This window comes from Macaca thibetana, chromosome 10 (assembly GCF_024542745.1).
Source record: "Macaca thibetana thibetana isolate TM-01 chromosome 10, ASM2454274v1, whole genome shotgun sequence".
Classification (NCBI taxonomy): domain Eukaryota; kingdom Metazoa; phylum Chordata; class Mammalia; order Primates; family Cercopithecidae; genus Macaca; species Macaca thibetana.
This window is the reverse complement of record NC_065587.1, coordinates 93773635-93794503: the sequence shown is the minus strand read 5'-3', so window position 1 is coordinate 93794503 and position 20869 is coordinate 93773635. Positions and strand designations below refer to the sequence as shown.

At 46.5% G+C, this 20869-nt stretch overlaps 1 protein-coding gene and 1 long non-coding RNA gene across 6 annotated transcripts in view; one reads left to right on the top strand and one right to left on the bottom strand.

Moving 5' to 3' along the window:
- ENTPD6 (ectonucleoside triphosphate diphosphohydrolase 6) overlaps nucleotides 1-3227 on the bottom strand; it is a 31590-nt gene extending 28363 nt beyond the window's left edge. Inside the window, exon 1 of one of the 3 annotated variants that reach the window (XM_050745487.1) lies at nucleotides 3023-3227. The gene's annotated coding sequence lies outside the window, so the exon portion shown is untranslated. Of the gene's footprint in view, nucleotides 1-958; nucleotides 2632-3022 lie in introns of those variants that run through there. The other 2 variants (XM_050745486.1, XM_050745489.1) reach the window with 2 other exon arrangements.
- A 2821-nt stretch (nucleotides 3228-6048) lies between these two features.
- LOC126929328 (uncharacterized) overlaps nucleotides 6049-20869 on the top strand; it is a 65953-nt gene continuing 51132 nt past the window's right edge. Inside the window, exons 1-2 of one of the 3 annotated variants that reach the window (XR_007717140.1) lie at nucleotides 6049-7268; nucleotides 8720-17261. This is a non-coding gene — a long non-coding RNA (uncharacterized LOC126929328). Of the gene's footprint in view, nucleotides 7269-8719; nucleotides 17262-20869 lie in introns of those variants that run through there. The other 2 variants (XR_007717139.1, XR_007717138.1) reach the window with 2 other exon arrangements.

Here is a 20869-nt window from a genome sequence, read left to right as displayed (position 1 = left end):
ATCAGGTTTTCAACATGCTGAGTTTGATATGCCAGTGGGACATCAGTGGGAAACAGGACAGGCCTTATGAGAGGTGACAGGTTTGGGGTTGGTCCAGAAATAGGATGGACTCTATGAGAGGTGACAGGCTTGGGGCTGGGAATGATGCACATTAAGGCAACGTTAGCTGAGATTGGGAGAAGAGACATGGCACTAGGAATGTCCATTCCAAGGTAGCGCCTCTCATACCACAACAGTCTCCCTTCCTTAGTGGACTATAACCCAAAGTTTCAGGTTTCTAAGTAATCATCAAATGTTTAATTAAATTACAGTATTTATAGAGAAAGTTCTGAAACAGTCCAGGGATGAATAGTGGGGACAAAAAGCAATAGTAACACCCTACAACTGTGAATATGTTTAATAAAATCCTTTTCATGTAATCAAGTTTTTTTTTTTTTCTTTTTTGAGACAGAGTCTCACTCTCTCACCTAGGCTGGAGTGAAGTGGCACAATCTTGGCTTACCGCAACCTCCGCCTCCCAGGTTCAAGCAATTCTCCTGCCTCAGCCTCCCAAGTATCTGGGATTACAGGCACACGCCACCACACCTGGCTAATTTTTGTATTTTTAGTACAGACGGTGTTTCACCATGTTGGCCAGGCTGCTCTCAAACTCCTGACCTCAAATGATCTGCCCACCTCGGCCTCCCAAAGTGCTGGAATTACAGGTGTGAGACACCGCACCTGGCCCATAATCAAGTCTTATCATGTCCTTTGTTAGTCTAAGAACCATATTCTACATGATCAGGTTCACAGGTGGTATATTAAATCTAGAGGCAAAGTTGCTAGTTATTTATTGTCTACCCATTTAAAATAACCCTTTATGTGCCATGTCCCGTGTCCAGTGCCCCACAAAGCCCACCTCACAGCCCTGGGTTTCCCTAAGACGGCACCAAGGCCCTGGGAATGTGTGTAAACGGACCTGTCTGAGATTGCAGTCAGTGTGTGGTGGAGCACACAAGAGTCCCCAGCTTCAGTCCCCAAATTGAACGTGCTTTATCACTTCACCTTCCCTGTAAGTACAAGACTACTTTAGATATCCAAAAAACACTCACATACATAGACATACCTTACATAGACATAATTACTGAAGTTACACACCAAGTTCAGGAAGACAAAAACAAGAGTCCAATTAGAACACAGTACTGAGAGAGCACAGAACCAGGAACAGCCTTGCTCATGCACAGGGGTGGGAAGAAGAGTTCTTACAATCATGTTCACCATACCCTCTCCCCAAGGAACAGGTCACCTCCATATCCCTGTGGCCCAGATCTTAACACCAATGTCATTCCACTAGATTAAAGTGTTGCCCATGGCTGAGACACCTGCAGGAGGGGCAATGGGGTTTCTGTGGGAACCACTAACACCACAGCGTGAATTTGTTGATCACGTTCTTCCTGACAGACTCACTGAGGAAAACAATGTCATCTCAGTCTGTTCTTTAAAGGAGAGAGAGGGTGGGATGAGGCTGTAAGGAAGGTAGCAGGTGGGGACCAAGGGGAGGCAGGGATAGGAAGTAGGGTGCACACAGGCAAACAGAGAGGTGTGGCTCCTGCCGAGGCCACCCTCAGGCAGGAGTCAGAGAGGAGAATCTGAGGGTGGAGCAGTGTTGTCGAGGGTGGAGCAGTGTTGTCGGTGGTAGGAGCTGCCCTGTCCCCTGGTTGGCTTTCTAGGAGACGGGGATGGCAAGCCACCTCTTGGAAATACAGACGCCATCTGATGTGGATTGATGGCTGCCTAATCTGTTGGCCAGTTTCTTCAGGTTTTCAGTTCCTGTATACGGAAGGGCCATGAATGCAAATGCCTGCCATGCACGCTGTATCCAAAAATAAAGCACATTAGAAACTTCCACTCATCCTCCTGGGAGGTTTCAATAGGTTTTTCTCTCCTTGGCAAAAACCGGTGCATGAAAGGCCCGTCAACACCACCTGCTGTTTCCTTTACACAGGAGGCGGTGGGAGGGGAGGCGCTTCCAGATCTCCTGACACAAAGGGCTGCCCATCTCCCTGGTCCTTTACCCGAAGCTTCAGGAGGCAGACACACACGCTAGCCAGTCACTCTCTCCAGGTCAAGGGGAGGGAGACAAAAAGCAATTTCGAGATTGGTACCGTGCTTGCCAGGTCCTTCAAAAATGACTGCCCGCCGCCCATGGCTGTTGCACAGCGGGTGGGAGGAAGAGTCCTTGTAATCCACCTCTCCCCAGGAAGATTCCCCCCCGCAGGCTATGGCTGAATTCCCCGCATCCTGTGTGACGTGGGTGTGTGGCTTCGCGCAGGTAAGATTGGAATACAGGTGCCTGGAGGGACACCCAGAGCTGCCCAGGCACTTCCCGGTGGCTGGTTCCTTTGCACTTATAATAAAAACACCCTCCCATCTCTCCTTCCTCTTCCACGCTCTCCTGGCTGTTGAATGTTTTCCACTGAAGGAGTCTAGTCTGTCCACATCAGGGGCTCTCCCTCCCTCGGTCCGGGCATCCGCGGCTCACAGGTCAGCTCGGGCAGAACCGCCCTGACCACCTATGAGCTCCTCGGGACATCACCCCAATGCCGAGGTGAATCGTCCTTACACCCTCAGTCCTGTCCGAGCGGCCTGATCCTACCTGTTTCCCAGAAACTGCTACGCGAGGCTTCCCCGCCGGGCTCATCCAGGAGCGGAGGGGCCTGTTCCTGACGCAGACTGGGGGCGGGTCCGCAAAAGCTGGTTGAATGAATGAACGCAGCAGGGCTGGGGCCCCCTGGGGCTAGAGGCCCCTGCTATTTGGCCCGCCCTGTGGCCCAAAACACTGGACTTGCCCCCCACCGGTCAGCGGAGCCCAGACGTCCAGGGAGCCCTAATGAAGCCTGGACAGGAAGGCAGTAGGAGGTGGGAGCCGGGGTGCGAGTGACTCCGAGGCCGTCCTCCGGAGCGCAGCGCGCCCGCGTGGGGAGGCCCGCCTGCAGTCGGTGATCCCCGGCCGCCCCCGCCAGCGCCCCGGCCCGCCGCTTACCCTGCACCGCGCGCTCGGTCACACCCACGGAGACGAGTGCCCTTTTCCGGGGAGCAGGCGGCAGCCGGTCTTTCGGGCTCTCCAGCCCCGGCCGGCGCCACCCCAACCTCCACCAGCGGGATACGACCTCACGGTTCCCTAGGACCTGGGCTCCGCCCACATACACGTGGCGTCACAGGCTGGGCGGGGCGGGGCGGGCGCACCCAGCCGCGCAGGCGCAAGCGGGACAGGAGGCGGGAGTCACAGGGTCCCTGTTGCGCAGGCCCGGGCTGCGTTGTGGGGGAGGGGCCAGTTGCCCAGGCGCGGGCCGGGGGAACCCAGTTGCGCAGGCGCGGGCCGGGTCGGGGACCCAGCTGCGCAAGCGCGGCGGCCGAATTCTATTTCCGCGGGTGGCGTTGCGGTTTTCTCCAGTCCACAACCGGGCTGGTATCGGCCCAGAGGTAGGGCTGGCATCGGCCCAGAGGCAGGGCTGGCATCGGCCCAGAGGACGAGCGTCTCAGGGCGGGACCTCGCCAGATTCAAGGGGTTTCCTTGGCCGGTTTCCTCACGGCGCGGCAGAGCTGACCCTCGTCGTGCCTGGCAGGGGGCAGCCTCACAGCCTGGACCGGCCTGTGCAATTTCCCCCATCCCTCCACGTCTACATTTTATTTTTTTCTTTTTCTTTTTTTAGGACAATGCATGATGGAAATGCAGCCACATCAGAGCAGGCAGGTTCATGAAATCCACTCCCCCCCTCCCACCCCCCATTTCTTGACCCCATTTTCTTTCTTTTTTTTTTTTTTAGCAGGGTCTCACCCAGGCTGGAGTGCAGTGGCACGATCTCGGCTCACTGCAACCTCCACCTCCCGGGTTCAAGCGATTCTGTTGCCTCAACTGGGATTACAGGCGTGCGCCACCACGCCCGGCTAATTTTTGTATCTTTAGTAGAGACGAGGTTTCACCCTGTTGGCCAGGCTGGTCCTGACCTAAAGTGATCCTCCTGCCTCGGCCTCCCAAAGTGCTGGGTCTGCAGGCATGAGCCACCGCACCCGGCCTTTGACCCCATTTTCTAATGTCTTCCTAGAAATCACCAAGGTTGCAACTCCTGACTGTCCTGGCTCGCAGGCCCCGGCTTACTTAGGGGCCCCAGGGTGGGGGCTGCCCACGTGCACACCTATGCTAGGCGCCCTCATTCCCGCAAGAGCCAGAGCCCCTTCCTGGCCCACAGCGTCTGGCCAAGGAGGTGTGGGTGCGCCCTAGCCAGGCCTGGCCCTAGAGGACGGCCCCACCTGCGCACTGGGGCATCTGGGAGAGTTATTGGTGGAAGAAGCCCAGGTTCCTGAAGCACCAAGTGGACAAGAGTTTATTTTCAAGATGGGACGCTTTTGAGGGTGAATGAGTGCTAACTGTATGGGATGCCCGGACAGTACATAGACCAGGCCTGTCAGCCGGGCAATGCGGTCCCTGTTGGAAAGTCACCCACAAGCACCTGGTTGGACACTGCCACTGAGATTTGGTTATTACAGAGGTTAGCCTATGCGGGCCCTCACTGATGGACCTTGAAGTTTTTCCCAGTTGCTTGCAGTTAGGAATAATGCGACTGGATCCCATGGACTGTCTTTGTGCATGCATGTGGGTGTATCTGTCAGAAATATTCTTAGAGTTGGAATTGGCTATACTGGGATATGGCCTTTAAAATAATATATTGGCTAAACATGGCTAAATTGCCCCCCTTAGACACTGTACTAATTTACACTCTGGCAAATAATGTGTAAGACCTTGGGTTTCCATATATCTTCACCAGTGGGGTCTTTCCACACTTTTGGATCTTTCCCCATCCAATAATGACCAAACTGTATCTCACGGTTTTAATTTGCACTTTTCCTAGTATTTTGAGATCCTGTTGTGAAACGGTGATGGCGCTGTTTCTGCCTGCTGCACTCACAATATGTGTTATCACTTCATTTCCTTTCACCATTTTTTACTCTTAGAGTTTCTAGAATTTGTGAAAGTAAAATCTTTTTGCTGGCATGGGCTTTTGTGTGTGTTATACACTGCTTGTAAAGGTCTTGCGCTAGATCTTCCCTTTGTAGATTCTTTCTCAATGTTTAATACTCAGCTCAAATGTCACCTCCTGAGACCATTTTATCTAGAATGCCTCCTCTAGTTATTCTCTATCACCCTTTATGTTATTTCCTTCATAGCACTCATCACACTGTAAGCACCCAACGGCTTCTTCTTGCCTGTCGCCCAGGTAGAGCCAATTTTTCAAGACGGGGATTGTGATAAAGAGTTCAGTACACATAGAGCTGGCTAAATAGGAGATCAGAGGCTTCTTATTCCTCAAATCAGGCTCTCCTCAGATTCGGAGTTTAAGGAATTTTTGGGGGGCGGTTGTTTTTGAGACAGTGTCTTGCTTCATTGCTCTGGCTGGAGTGCAGTGGTGCAGTCTAGGCTCACTGCAACCTCCACCTTCTGTTCAAGTGATTCTCGTGCCTCAGCCTCACCAGTAGCTGGGATTACAAGTGCACGCCACAATGCCCAGCTAATTATTTGTGTTTTTAGTCAAGACGGGGTTTCACCGTGTTGGCCAGGCTGGTCTTGAACTCCTGCTCTCAAGTGATTGCCCTCCTCGGCCTCCCAAAGTGCTAGGATTGTGCCAGTCTGGAGACTAGGGTTTTTAAAAGATAGTTGAGCAGTCAGGGGGCTAGGGAATGGTGAGTGCTGATTGGTTGGGTTAGGGATGAAATCATGAGGAGATGAAGCTTTTGTCTTGCTCTGGGTCAGTTCCTGGGTTGGGATCACAAGACCAGATGAGCCAGTTTACCAGTCTGGGCGGCTAGTCTATTACAATGCAGGGTCTGAAAAATACCTTGAACACCAATCTTATGTTTTATAATAGTAATATTATTTATTAGAGCAATTGGGGGAGTTAGGAATCTTGTGGCTTCGGGCTGCATGACTCCTAAGCCATAATTTTTTTTTTTTTTTTTTTTTTTTTTTTTTTTTTTTAGATGAAGTCTTGCTCTTGTCCCCCAGACTGGAGTGCAATGGTGCGATCTCAGCTCACTGCAACCTCCCCCTCCTGGGTTCAAGCAATTATCCTGCCTCAGCCTCCTGAGTAGCTGGGATTACAGGCACCTGCCACTATGCCCAGCTAATTTTTATATTTTTTAGTAGAGGCAGGGTTTCACCATGTTGGCCAGGCTGGTCTTGAAATCCTGACCTCAGATGATCCGCCCAACTTGGCCTCCCAAAGTGCTGGGCTTACAGGTGTGAGCCACCATGCCTGGCCCATAATTTTTAATCTTGTAGCTAATTTGTTAGTCTCACAAAGGTGGTCTGGTCCCCAAGCAAGAAGGAGGTTTGTTTCAGGGACGGGCTGTTATATTTGGTTTAAAGTGAAATTATAAACTAAATTTCTCCACAAATTTGTTTGGCCTATGCCTGGGAATGAACAAGGGCAGATTGGAGGTTAGAAGATGGAGTTGGATCAGGTCAGGTTTTTTTTCACTGTCGTAATTTTCCTATGTCATATTTTTCTTATTGTCATAATTTTTGCAAAGACAACACCCATCATTACTTATTTGCTGACTTGTTTATTGGTGAATTCTTTTTTCCACTACTGAAATGAAGCTCCATGAGAACAAATAAGTTGGTCTGTCCTGCTCCCTGCTGCGTGCCCGGCACTCTGTCTGGAACATGGTAGGTGCCTGTAGCATACACTGGCAGTGCTAATGTCCCTTGCCTGCCTCTGCCGTCACCTCTCTGGTTGTTGTGGAAAGTTCCCCTAAACGCTGCCACCTCAAGCATCTTGTTGCTGTCCTCTTTAAGGCTTATCTTACGACTTTCTCCGGAAGCCTTGGGAGCAGGCACAGCCTGGAATTCAGGGAAATTTAACATCCCCGGGGTAACTGCAGGGCAGTTTGGCTGGCCTTGGACAGACCCAGTCCCTCTTTTTCCATGTAGTTCTCAGGAATAGCTGTAGAATGTGCTGGGATTGCAACATTGTGCGATAAGGGAGAGCTGGCCGAACAGCCCAAGGTCAGTTCCAGTCTCCTGCTGAAAATAGGATGTCCTTCAACACAGCCCAGCAAATCACATTACCCTGGGATGTTAAACCCAGGGCAGGCTGCTCTCTGGCATCCCTCATCTGTGGTGAAAGTGGGGCTTGCTCAGTTGAGACTCCATTTGCCCTGAGCAGATTTCCTGAGCCTTGGGCGACCAGCTTGCAATGAATGCTCCTCTTGTCCCTTGCTGCCTGTCTGTAAGTAATAAATTTGCTTCATATAACTTAATTGAGTATGACTGTGTTCTCTCTCACTGGACACAGACATGTTGGTAACCAGTGCACAGTGAACCTGCTTCACAGCAACCCTTAACTAACTTGGGGATATATGCCTCAGCCTTCTGTCCCCAGAGGACCAATTCTGAGTCCTCAGTAGAAGTGAGCCTCAGTGACCCTCAGTGGTGATCAGCTCAATAATGCCCCCTTGGGTGGTCCTCTGATCTTCCTCGGTGCTGCTCTCGCGTGCGCGCTCTCGCGCTCTCTCTCTCTCTCACTCTCTCTCTCTCTGCTGCTTCTGGGAATCACCTCCCAGGTCAACTACCTGCATCTAAGCTCTTGACTCAAATTGCCTTTGGGTAAACTCAAATTAAGTCAGTATTCAAAATATTTGTTGAAGAAATGGATCGGTTGATGAGGGTGCTTCTGATGTTTTCACTTGTCAGCCAGAAGCAGCTCAGCCCTGCAGGCAGAAGGTGAAGGAAGCCAATTGGCACCCGCCCTAGGAATGCAGGAGCAGGTAACTGCGACATGGGCTTCAGCAGAACATGTATGCAAGTATTCTGACAGCAGGGAGGAGTGCCTGGCCCTGCTTTTTGGGGGCGAGAATGTTTTAGAAGAGGTTGATGAGTTATCAAGCTGCCTCAATTTACCTAACTTGAGTAATAGCGGAGGAAGCCCACTTTTGTGTATGACTTGCTCACATGTGCCCACCTACTCACAAAAGTCCAGGAGGACAGCTGCAAAGCTGTCTGCTCAGTGAAGGAACAGAACGTGGACTGCGCAGTGTCTCTGTAGCAGAGGCTGCCAGGCCTCCTGCCCATGTCTATCCCACTGTGTGCTCCCATGACTCTCCACAGCAGGGCCTTCTTTTGGCAGAGGAAGTGCCAGGAGGTAACGCTTCTGAGAGCGGCCCTCAGCCCATGTCAGGTGCAAAGACCCTGGCTCCCTTTCTGCTCAGGACAACTCTCTGGCATGTCTACGTGGAATTGAGCACAGTGGTCCCGAGTGGTAACCCATACTGGCTTTCCTTCTCTCCCTGTCTCACTGCCCCACTCCTCTACTGGTTTTTCCTGGTGTCACCTCCTAATCGCACTCAAATCGTTCTTTAGAATTTGTTTTGGAAGAATTCAACCTAAGATACCATCACTCATAGGTCATTTAGTTAATAATATCAAACAAAACATCTTGGCCACTGCTCTGATTTCTTCCTCTGAAATCTATAACCACAAATCACTGCTTTCTCTACCACATATTTTTCCTATAACTCAACAAAAAAGTAAGTAAGATCTTCCCTGCTCATGACTAGCCTTCTATTTTCCAAAATCTACTACACACAGGAAAAAATGTGAGGGAAACCCTACTCTTCCCCAAGAGAACTTGGCATTTATGATTCCTGCCTGCCACATGGGCCATTGTGTGGTCTCTTTTAGCTTCCCAATGGATGATCCAACAGACGTCACCTTGCACTGTAGTGACAGTCTTGTTGGGACCACATGAAGTGCAGCCGTAACACAGGTAATAATGTTCTGGGCAATTGGTCGACTGTCCTGGTTGTGGGGGGACTGGTGTGAACAGATTGTCCCATTTAGAGTAGCTGTTAATGGACTCTCTTCTCTCCACGAGGGCCTTTAGCATTTTACATTGTATAGGTTGTCATCTACCAGATTAAGAAAATTTCCTTCTATTTCTAGTTTAAGAGTTTTGAAAAATCATTAATGAATGTTCAATTTTATTTTGTGCATTTCCTTCATCTATACATGATATTATTATTTTTTTCCACTAATTTTCTTTTTTGTATGAGACAGAGTTTTGCTCTGTCACCCAGGCTGGAGTGCAGTGGCATGATCTCGACTCACTGCAACCTCCACCTTCCTGGTTCAGGCAATTCCCCTGTCTCAGTCTCCCAAGTAGCTGGGATTACAGGCACACACCAGCACGCCCAGCTAATTCTTTTGTATTTTTAGTAGAGACGGGGTTTCACCATGTTGGCCAGACTGGTCTCGAACTCCTGACCTCAGGCAATCCACCTGCCTCAGCCTTCCAAAGTGCTGGGATTACCGGTGTGAGCCACCACACCTGGCCCACTAATTTGTTAATATGATAAATTCCAATGTTGAATCATTCCTGCATTCCCAATATAAAGCATACTTTTAAAATACATTGCTGAATTTGACTTGCTAACATTGTGTTTAGGTTCTTTGCTCCTACATTCACAAAAAGATTGGCTTCTAATGTTCTTTCTAATATAGTACTTGTTTAGAAACTATCAAAATTAAATTCGCCTTACAGAATGAGTTGGAGATTTTCTGCTTTTAAATCTTCTAAATGTGTTTAGGTTTTTAGTTTCTATTTCTTGAATATTTGATGGAATATTTCTGTTTTCTGTATGAAATATTTTAAACTGCTGATTCCATTTCTAATCAAGCTTTCTCCTTTTCCAGGCAGTGTTGGCATTTTTCTAAAGGAATCATCCCATTTCACCTAAGTTTTCAGTGTTATTGGTATAACATTATTCACATCTTCTTAGTATTTGCAGCGATAGCCTCCATTTCACTCATAATTAATTTGTAAGTTTCCCTTTTTTCCTTGGTCAGCATCTCCAGAAATGCCTAAGTTTTATTACTTCTCTTCCCCAAGAGCTGACTTTTGGCTTTGTGGAACTCCTCTGTATCTTTGTTTAATATTTTTAAATTTATTTCATCTTTAGTATTTCTTTCTTTGTACTTAAAGAGTGTATTTTTAAAAAAGTTTTCTAGTTTAAGCTAAACACTTATTAATTTTTAGCCTATCTTCTTTTTTAAAATTAAAGACTAAAACTTTATTATTCTTACTTAAAAGAAATGAAGCAAAAGAAGTTACAAGAGAACTTATGTCTAACCAAGAGGCAGGTGGATGAGTGGGAAGGGAGAGCTCTTCTGCTCTGCTCACTGCCATGGTGCACATCACTGGTGGAGAGGAGGTCATGCTGTGAGAAAAAAGCTCACCCATCCAAACCCAAAGTTTGGGCTTAGAGACCCGGAGAACAGTGGAAGTGAGACTTTAATGACAGTCTTGCAAGATCGGGTGTCTAATGGGCAGACACACCTAGCAGTTTCAAAAGCAATTTGTCCCCTAGTGCGCAGGTCCCTCCCTTGGTTCCTCATAGGCTGAGTACGATGGGGTCACAGTCTTCCTGGACATTGCCTGTTGATTGTTGGGTAGGGGTTTTAGGCGTTTTCTTTAGGATTGTTCTGCTGCATTTTGTTGTAGCCACAATACATTGCAATCCTAGTTAGCTCAGGACCTGTTCAAGTACTTGACTTATGACCTAAGTATCTGGGCAGGCTGTTAAGAACAGACAAAGTAAGCTATTTTGCAAGCTAGTAAACTTTCATCTTAGACTAACTTCTTTGGTTTGGTTGAGGGCAACTAAGGCAATGGGGTAGGGGGGAGGGTGGGGAGGCGGCAAGCAGACATTGGCTATCCAAGCAGGGGCCTAGTGTATCCTGTTTCTTCTGTAGTTTGCTGACCTAAACCAATTCAAGGCACCTTGTCTTGGAAATGGACCGCTGTATGTATTATTTCCTTCATGCTCAGTACAGATAGCTCTCTCGGGGTTATTTTTAACATTCGAGGGGTGAAAAAACAAACCCTGCCTGCAGCCAATTCCATTATCTAAGGAATTCAAGTAAAATGGTGTTTTGTTTTGTTGAGAAAGGGGATTGCTAAGCGTTCAAAAAAATAAAGTCCAAATAGCACTGTGTCACATTTTGCCTTTTTAAAAAATGTATATATATTTTACAGCCCAGCGCCTCACCATCAGGAAGGGTGTTTCTGATGCCTGATAAAGCCCCTTTGGTGAAGGGCACCAGGGCACAGCTGTCCATGACAAAGTGAGGGTTAGTAACTGCAGCGAGGGAGCCAGATCAGAGGCCTCCTGTCTTCAGCACAGGATAGACAGGATTGCGGAGAAGGGAGGAGTTCAGGTGAAGTTTAAAATGAAGCCTTTTCTGACAGGCTGAAAGCAGGGCTGTGGGTCACATGGCAACACATCACACTGGGCTGAAAGGCTGACTTGGGGGCACAAGCTCAGGATGAACGTGCCATGTTATATCCGGAAGCCCCTCATCTGAGGCTGTGAGCCAAGGTGAGAGCTCCAGGCTGCTTCTCTCTGGGGAGTGACCTGCATGGCTGAGCATCTGCAGGTGACAGGATTCCAGACAGCAAGGTTTCTCAGGGCGGAGAAGTAGAGAACGAGATTTCTCAGCACAGAGGCCGAGGGAGCTGCCTCAGGCTGGCTACCTGTGTTCCTTAGCCCTGCTCCCCTATTACCTGGGGCCTGCCTCTCCTCCCACCCATCTCCTGGCTCCCAGTCTCCCAGGCCCCAGAATGCTTGGGCCAAGGTAGCTAGGTCACCAGAAGACAGTCACCCTTGGTGCACTGGAAACAGTAACACCAGAGTGTCCGATACATGACCCCAGAACTATGATGAGGTCCCCCTCAAAAACCATCCCTACTAGGGAGCCCCAAGCCAGGCTGCCCAGTCGGAGCAATGTGCTGCTGTCTTACCCGAAGTCAACTTTCAGCCTATCTTATAAGAAATGCATTTAGAGCTTTGCATTTCCTATAAGCACCCTTGTAGCTCTGTCCCACACATTTGGCTATGTTGTATTTTTGTAATTGTCAGTTTGGAACATTTTCTAAAGTCTGCTACTACAATGTTTCTCTGTCCATGTGTTATTTAGAAATATTTTTGCTCTCTCTGTTCCAAGATGGCCAGATAGGAACAGCTGCAGTCTGCAGCTCCCAGCATGATCGATGCAGAAGATGGGTGATTTCTGCATTTCCAACTGAGGTACCTGGTTCATCTCGTTGGGACTGGTTGGACAGTGGATGCAGCCCACAGAGGGCAAGCCGAAGCAGGGTGGCGCATTGCCTCACTTGGGAAAAGCAAGGGGTCGGGGGACTTCCCTTTCCTAGCCAAGGGAAGCCGTGACAGACTGTACCTGGAAAAATGGGACACTCTTGCCCAAATACTGTGCTTTTCCAATGGTCTTAGCAAACGGCACACCAGGAGATTATATCCCGCACCTGGCTTGGTGGATCCCATGCCTATGGAGCCTTGCTCACTTCTAGTGCAGCAGTCTGAGATCGACCTGTGAGGCAGTAGCCTGGCAGGCAGGGGTCGTCTGCCATTGCTGATGCTTGAGTAGGTAAACAAAAGTGGCTGGGGAAGCTTGAACTGGGTGGAGCCCACCACAGCTTAGCAAGGCCTACTGCCTCTGTAGTCTTCACTACTGGGGGTAGGGCATAGCTGAACAAAAGGCAGCAGAAACTTCTGCAGACTTAAACGTCCCTGTCTGACGGCTCTGAAGAGAGCAGTGGTTCTCCCAGCATGGTGTTTGAACCCCAAGAATGGACAGACTGCCTCCTCAAATGGGTCCCTGACCCCCATGTAGCCTGACTGGGAGACACCTCCTAGTAGGGGCCAACTGACATCTCATACAGTCAGATGCCCCTCTGGGATGAAGCTTCCAGAGGAAGGATCAGGCAGCAATATTTACTGTTCTGCAATATTTGCTATTCTACAGCCTTTGCTGGTGATACCCAGGCAAACAGGATCTGAAGTGGACCTCCAGCAAACTCCGATAGACCTGCAGCTGAGGGACCTGACTATTAGAAGGAAAACTAACAAACAGAAAGGAATAGCATCAACATCAACAAAAAGGGCATCTACCCCAAAACCCCATCTGTAGGTCACCAGCATCAAAGACCAAAGGTAGATAAAACTACAAAGATGGGGAGAAATCAGAGCAGAAAAGCTGAAAATTCTAAAAATCAGAGCACCTTTTCTCCTCCAAAGGATTGCAGCTCTTTGCCAGCAATGGAACAAAGCTGGACAGAGAATGATTTTGATGAGCTGAAGGCTTCAGAAGGTTTGTAACAACAAACTTCTCCAAACTAAAGGAGGATGTTGGAATCCATCTCAAGGAAGCTAAAAACCTTGAAAAAAGATTAGACAAGTGGCTAACTAGAATAAACAGGTAGAGAAGTTCTTAAATGACCTCATGGAGCTGAAAACCATGATGCGAGAACTATGTGACGCATGTACAAGCCTCAATAGCTGATTCAATCAAGTGAAAGAAAGGGTATCAGTGATTGAAGATCAAATTAATGAAATAAAGCATGAAGAGAAGTTTAGAGAAAAAAAGAGTAAAAAGAAGTGAACAAAGCCTCCAATAAATATGGGACTATGTGAAAAGACCAAATCTCCATTTGACTAGTGTACCTGAAAGTGACAGGGAGAATGGAACCTAGTTGGAAAACACCCTTCAGGATACTATCCAGGAGAACTTCCCCAACCTAGCAAGGCAGGTCAACATTCAAATTCAGGAAATACAGAGAACACCCCAAAAGAACAGCCTCAAGACACATAATCATCAGATTCACAAAAATTGAAATGAAGGAAAAAATGTTAAGGCCAGCCAGAGAGAAAGGTCAGGTTACCCACAAAGGGAAGCCCATCAGACTAACAGCAGATCTCTCAGCAGAAACTCTACAAGCCAGAAGAGAGTGGGGGCCAATATTCAACATTCTTAAAAGAACTTTCAACCCAGAATTTCATATCCAGCCAAACTAAGCTTCCTAAGTGAAGGAGAAATAAAATCCTTTACAGACAAGCTAAGAGATTTTATCACCACCAGGCCTGCCCTACAAGAGCTCCTGAAGGAAGCACTAAACATGGGAAGGAACAACTGGTACCAGCCACTGCAAAATCATGCCAAATTGTAAAGACCGTTGATACTAGGAAGAAACTGTATCAAATAACGGGCAAAATAACCAGCTAACATCATAATGACAGGATCAAATTCACACATAACAATATTAACCTTAAATGTAAATAGGGGAAAATGCCCCAATTAAAAGACACAGACTGGTGAGAGGTGACAATGTGCTAGCAGCCCTCACTCTCACCGCCTCCTCGGCCTCGGCACCCGGTCTGACAGCGCTTGAGGAGTCCTTCGGCCCACCACGGCACCATGGGAGCCCCTCTCTGGGCTGGCTGAGGCTGCAGCCACCTTCCTCTTTTTGCAGGGAGGTGTGGAGGGAGAGGTGTGGGCAGGAACCGGGGCTGTGCTTGCCGGCCAGTGTGAGTTCCGACGGGCACGGGTGTGGGCTCGGCGGCCCCGCACATGGAGCCGCTGGCCGGCACCTCCGGCCCAGGGCAGTGAGGGGCTTAGCACCTGGGCCAGCAGCTGTGGAGGTTGTGCCGGGTCCCCCAGCAGTGCCGGCCTGCTGGCACCGCACTCAAATCTCAAATTCTCACCAGGCCTTAGCTGCCTCCCCGACGGGCACCGCCCCCTGCTCCGTGGCGCCTGGTCCCTTAGACAGCCCAAGGGCTGAGGAGTGCAGGTGCCGCTCGGGACTGGTGGGCAGCTCCGCCTGCAGCCCTAGTGCAGGATCCACTGGGTGAAGCCGGCTGGGCTCCTGAACTGGATGAGGACTTGGTTAACTTTTATATCTAGCCTGAGGATTGTATGTGCACCAATCAGCACTCTGTATCTAGCTAACCTAGTGGGGACTTGGAGAACTTTTACGTCTAGCACTCTATGTCTAGCTCAAGGATTGTAAACGCACCAATCAGCACTCTGTCTAGCTCAGGGTTTGTAAATAGGCCAATCAGTACTCTGTGTCTAGCTCAAGGTTTGTAAATACACAAATCAGTACTCTGTATCTAGCTAACCTAGTGGAGACTTGGAGGACTAGCACTCTGTGACTCTGTATCTAGCTCAAGGATTGTAAACGAACCAATCAGCACTCTGTGTCTAGCTCAGGTTTTGTAAATACACCAATCAGTACTCTGTGTCTAGCTCAAGGTTTGTAAATACACCAATTGGTACTCTGTATCCAGCTAACTAGCACTCTGTGACTCTGTGTCTAGCTCAAGGATTGTAAACGGACCAATCAGCTCTCTGTAAAGTGAACCAATCAGCTCTCTGTAAAATGGACCAATCAGCAGGATGTGGGTGGGGCCAGATAAGGGAATAAAAGCAGGCTGCCTGAGCCAGCAGTGGCAACCCGCTCGGGTACCCTTCCACACTGTGGAAGCTTTGTTCTTTAGCTCTTTGCAATAAATCTTGCTGCTGCTCACTCTTTGGGTCCACGCTGCCTTTATGAGCTGTAACACTCACTGCAAAGGTCTGCAGCTTCACTCCTGAAGCCAGTGAGACCACGAACCCACCAGGAAGAACGAACAACTCCAGACGCGCTGCCTTTGAGAGCTGTAACACTCACCACGAAGGTCTGCAGCTTCACTCCTGACATCGAGACCATGAACCCACCAGAAGGAAGAAGCTCCAGACACATCTGAAAGTCTGAAGGAACAAACTCCGGACACACCATCTTTAAGAACCGTAACACCGCGAGAGTCCGTGGCTTCATTCTTGAAGTCAGTGAGACCAAGAACCCACCAATTCTGTACACACTGGCACATTGGATAAAGAGTCAAGAGCTATTAGTGTGCTGTATTCAGGAGACCTATCTCATGTGCAGAGACACACATAGGCTCAAAATAAAGGGATGGAGGAAGATCCAGCAAGCAAATGGAAAGCAAAAACAAAACAAAACAACAAAAAAGTAGGGATTGCAATCCTAGTCTCTGATAAAACAGACTTTAAACCAACAAAGATCAAAAGAGACAAGACCATTACATAATAGTAAGGGGATCAATTCAACAAGAAGAGCTAACTATCCTAAATATATATGCACCCAATATAGGAGCACCCAGATTCATAAAGCAAGTCCTTAGAGACCTACAAAGAGGCTTAGACTCCCACACAATACTGGGAGACTTTAACACCCCACTGTCAATATTAGATCAATGAGACAGAATGTTAACAGGGATATCCAGGACTTGAACTCAGCTCTGCACCAAGCAGACCTAATAGACATCTACAGAACTCTCCACCCCAAATCACCAAAATGTACATTCTTCTCAACACCACATAGCACTTATTCCAAAATTGACCACATAGTTGGAAATAAAGCACTCCTCAGCAAATGTAAAAGAACAGAAGCCACAATAAACTATCAGACCACAGTGCAATCACATTAGAACTCAGGATTAAGAAACTCACTCAAACCTGCACAACTACATGGAAACTGAACAACCTGCTCCTGAATGACTACTGGGTACATAACGAAATGAAGGCAGAAATAAAGATGTTCTTTGAAACCAATGAGAACAGAGACACAACGTACCAGAATCTCTGGGACACATTTAAAGCAGTGTGTAGAGGGAAATTTATAGCACTAAATGCCCACAAGAGAAAGCAGGAAATACCTAAAATTGACACCCTAACATCACAATTAAAAGAACTAGAAAGCAAGAGCAAATACATTCAAAAGTTAGCAGAAGGCAAGAAATAACTAAGATCAGAGCAGAACTGAAGGAGATAGAGACACAAAAACCCTTCAAAAAATCAATGACTCCAGGAGCTGGTTTTTTGAAAAGATCAACAAAATTGATAGACCAGTAGCAAGACTAATAAAGAAGAAAAGAGAGAAGAATCAAATAGTTGCAATAAAAAATGATAAAGGGGATATCACCACCAATCCCACAGAAATACAAACTACCATCGGAGAATACTGTAAACACCTCTATGCAAATAAACTAGAAAATCTACAAGAAATGGATAAATTCCTGGATACGTACACCCTCCCAATACTAAACCTGGAAGAAGTTGAATCTCTGAGTAGACCAATAACAGGCTCTGAAATTGAGGCAATAATTAATAGCCTACCAGCCAAAAAAAGTCCAGGACCAGATGGATTCACAGCTGAATTCTACCAGAGGTACAAAGAGGAGCTGGTACCATTCCTTCTGAAACTTTTCCAATCAATAGAAAAAGAGGGAATCCTCCCTAACTCATTTTATGAGTCCAGCATCATCCTGATACCAAAACCTGGCAGAGACACAACAAAAAAAGGGAATTTTAGACCATTATCCCTGATGAACATTGATGTGAAAATCGTCAATGAAATACTGGCAAACCAAATCCAGCAGCACATCAAAAAGCTTATCCTCTATGATCAAGTTGGCTTCATACCTGGAATGCAAGGCTGGTTCAACATATGCAAATCAATAAACTTAATCCATCACATAAACAGAACCAATGACAAAAACCACATGATTATCTCAATAGATGCAGAAAAGGCCTTCGACAAAATTCAACAGCCCTTCATACTAAAAACTCTCAATAAACTAGGTATTGATGGGACGTATCTCAAAATAATAAGAGCTATTTATGACAAACCCACAGCCAATATCATACTGAATGGGCAAAAATTGCAAGCATTCCCTTTGAAAACTGGCACAAGATAGGGATGCCCTCTCACCATTCCTATTCAACATAGTGCTGGAATTTCTGGCCAGGGCAAACAGGCAAGAGAAAGAAATAAAGGGTATTCAATTAGGAAAAGAAGAAGTCAAATTGTCCCTGTTTGCAGATGGCATGATTGTATATTTAGAAAACCCCATCATGTCAGCCCAAAATCTCCTTAAGCTGATAAGCAACTTCAGCAAAGTCTCAGGATACAAAATCAATGTGCAAAAATCATGAGCATTCGTATACACCAATAACAGACAGAGAGCCAAATCATGAGTGAACTCCCATTCACAATTGCTACAAAGAGAATAAAACATCTAGGAATCCAACTTTCAAGGGATGTGAAGGGCCTCTTCAAGGAGAACTACAAACCACTGCTCAAGGAAATAAAAGAGGACCCAAACAAATGGAAAAACATTCCATGCTCATGGATAGGAAGAATCAATACCATGAAAATGGCCATACTGCCCAAGATAATTTATAGATTCAATGCCATCCCCATCAAGCTACCAATGACTTTCTTCACATAATTGGAAAAAAACTGCTTTAAAGTTCATATGGAACCAAAAAAGAGCCTGCATAGCCAAGACTATCCTAAGCAAAAAGAATGAAGCTGGAGGCATCACTCTGTGTGACTTCAAACTATACTACAGGGCTGCAATAACCAAAACAGCATGGAACTTGTACCAAAACAGAGATATAGACCAATGGAACAGAGCAGAGCCCTCAGAAATAACACCACACATCTACAGCCATCTGATCTTTGACAAACCTGACAAAAACAAGAAATGGAGAAAGGAGTCCCTATTTAATAAATGGTGCTGGGTGAACTGGCTAGCCATATGTAGAAAGCTGAAACTGGGTCCCTTCCTTAGACCTGATACAAAAAATTAATTCAAGATGCATTAAAGACTTAAATGTTAGACCTAAAACCATAAAAATCCTGGAAGAAAATCTAGGGAATACCACTCAGGACATAGGCATGGGCAAAGTACTTCAAGACTAAAACACCAAAAGCAATGCAACAAAAGCCAAAATAGACAAATGGGATCTAATTAAACTAAAGATCTTCTGCACAGCAAAAGAAACTACCATCAGAGTGAGCAGGCAACCTACAGAATGGAAGAAAATTTTTGCAATCTACCCTTCTGACAAAGGGCTAACATCCAGAATCTACAAATAACTTAAACAAATTTACAAGAAAAAAATAACAACAACCTCATTGAAAAGTGGGCAAAGGATATGAATAGATACTTCTCAAAAGAAGACATTTATGCAGCCAACAGACAGAAGAAAAAATGCTCATCATCACTGGCCATCAGAGAAATGCAAATCAAAACCACAATGAGATACCATCTCACACCAGTTAGAGTGGCGATCATTAAAAAGTCAGGAAACAACAGATGCTGGAGAGGATGTGGAGAAATAGGAATGCTTTTACACTGTTGGTGGGACTGTAAGTTAGTTCATCCATTGTGGAAGACAGTGTGGTGATTCCTCAAGGATCTAGAACTAGAAATACCATTTGACTCAGCAATCCCATTACTGGGTGTATACCCAAAGGATTATAAATCATGCTACTATAAAGACACATGCACATTTATGTTTATTGTGGCACTATTCATAATAGCAAAGACTTGGATCCAATCCAAATGTCCATCAATGTTAGACTGGATTATATACACCACGGAATACTATGCAACCATAAAAAAGGATGAGTTCATGTCCTTTGCAGGGACATTGATGAAGCTGGAAACCATCATTCTGGGCAAACTATTGCAAGGACAGAAAACCAAACACTACATATTCTCACTTATAGGTGGGAAGTGAACAATGAGAACATTTGGATACAGGGCAGGCAACATCACACACTGGGGCCTGTCGTGGGGTGGTAGTGTGGGGGCAGGGAGAGGGATAGCATTAGGAGAAATACCTAATGTAAATGATGAGTTAATGGGTGCAGCAAACCAACATGGCACGTGTATACCTATGTAACAAAACTGCATGTTGTGCTCATGTACCCTATAACTTAAAGTATTAAAAGAAAAACTTGCTCTATCATAGTTGTATGTATTTTTGAGGTACATGTGACACTTTTATACATATGTATAACTGGGATATACATCACCTCAAACATTTAAGGACAATTTTTGAAGACAGAGGATTTCACAGTACGAGTTAGGAAGCACCTCTGCCTGTGGTCATGTCCCCTCTCTCATAAGTAATTTTTCACAGCTTCTTTCCTTTTATTCTGTTTAGTAACTGGGGTGCTTCTTAGTGTGAATACAAAGGGAGGTGGGGGTCAGGACCAACATGCACATACAGGTATGTCCTCAGTGTCTGCGTCTCAGGTAGCACTTTTCCAAAATGACATTCAAATAATTGTGAGGTTAAAATTCTATATATTTTTTTTGTTTCTAGGATTTTAAACCCTAAATTTGGCCTACTATCAAGTTCATGACCATAAATGGAACTTGTATGTCATAGAGATTAGCAAGTTAGTGGTTTCTTTGATTTATGTCCTATGAATCAGTATTTTTTTTAGATTGCTAATAAATTTAAAAAAAATAAAGAAACGTTTTTAAATTTTTGAATTAATTTCTAAATTTACCTTTTAATCAGTGAATTCTCACTTGATTGAGCTGTGGCCAGGGAGTGTCATCTCTGATAGCCACTCTGTGGAGGTTGTCGACATGAGCTTTGTATCCCTCTTCGTGGCTTTTTGTAAGTTTTCCATGGCACTGGAGAAGAATGTGTGTGCTTCAGTTGCTGGGTGAATAAAATGTCCCTAATATGCTGCTTGTGAAGTGCATATTAATTAGGATAAAGCTGAAGTGCCCAAACAAAGAGACCCAATGCAGGTCTGAAGCCCATTGCATGTGATTGCTCCCCACGGCACTGACCCATGGCCGCAGGGCTGGGTGGGTGCCGCTCCACATGGCCAGCCAGCCTAGGACCCAGGCCGTGGGTTCGGCCGCCTTCACCATGTGGTGTCCCGGGCTGTCCTCTGAGCATCTCTGCTCCAGGAGAGTGGGAGCGTGTCTTCCTCACTGTTTTTCCTCCAGACAGTGCCCAGCACACAGGAAGCTTTCAGTAAGTATTTGTTAAGAACACGAATCAATGAATGAAGAAAAGATGGCCCCTTAGTCATCATAGCAGCAATATTTAATAAATGCCTTTTTTTAAGTTAAACTTTTTTTTTCAATTAGCAGG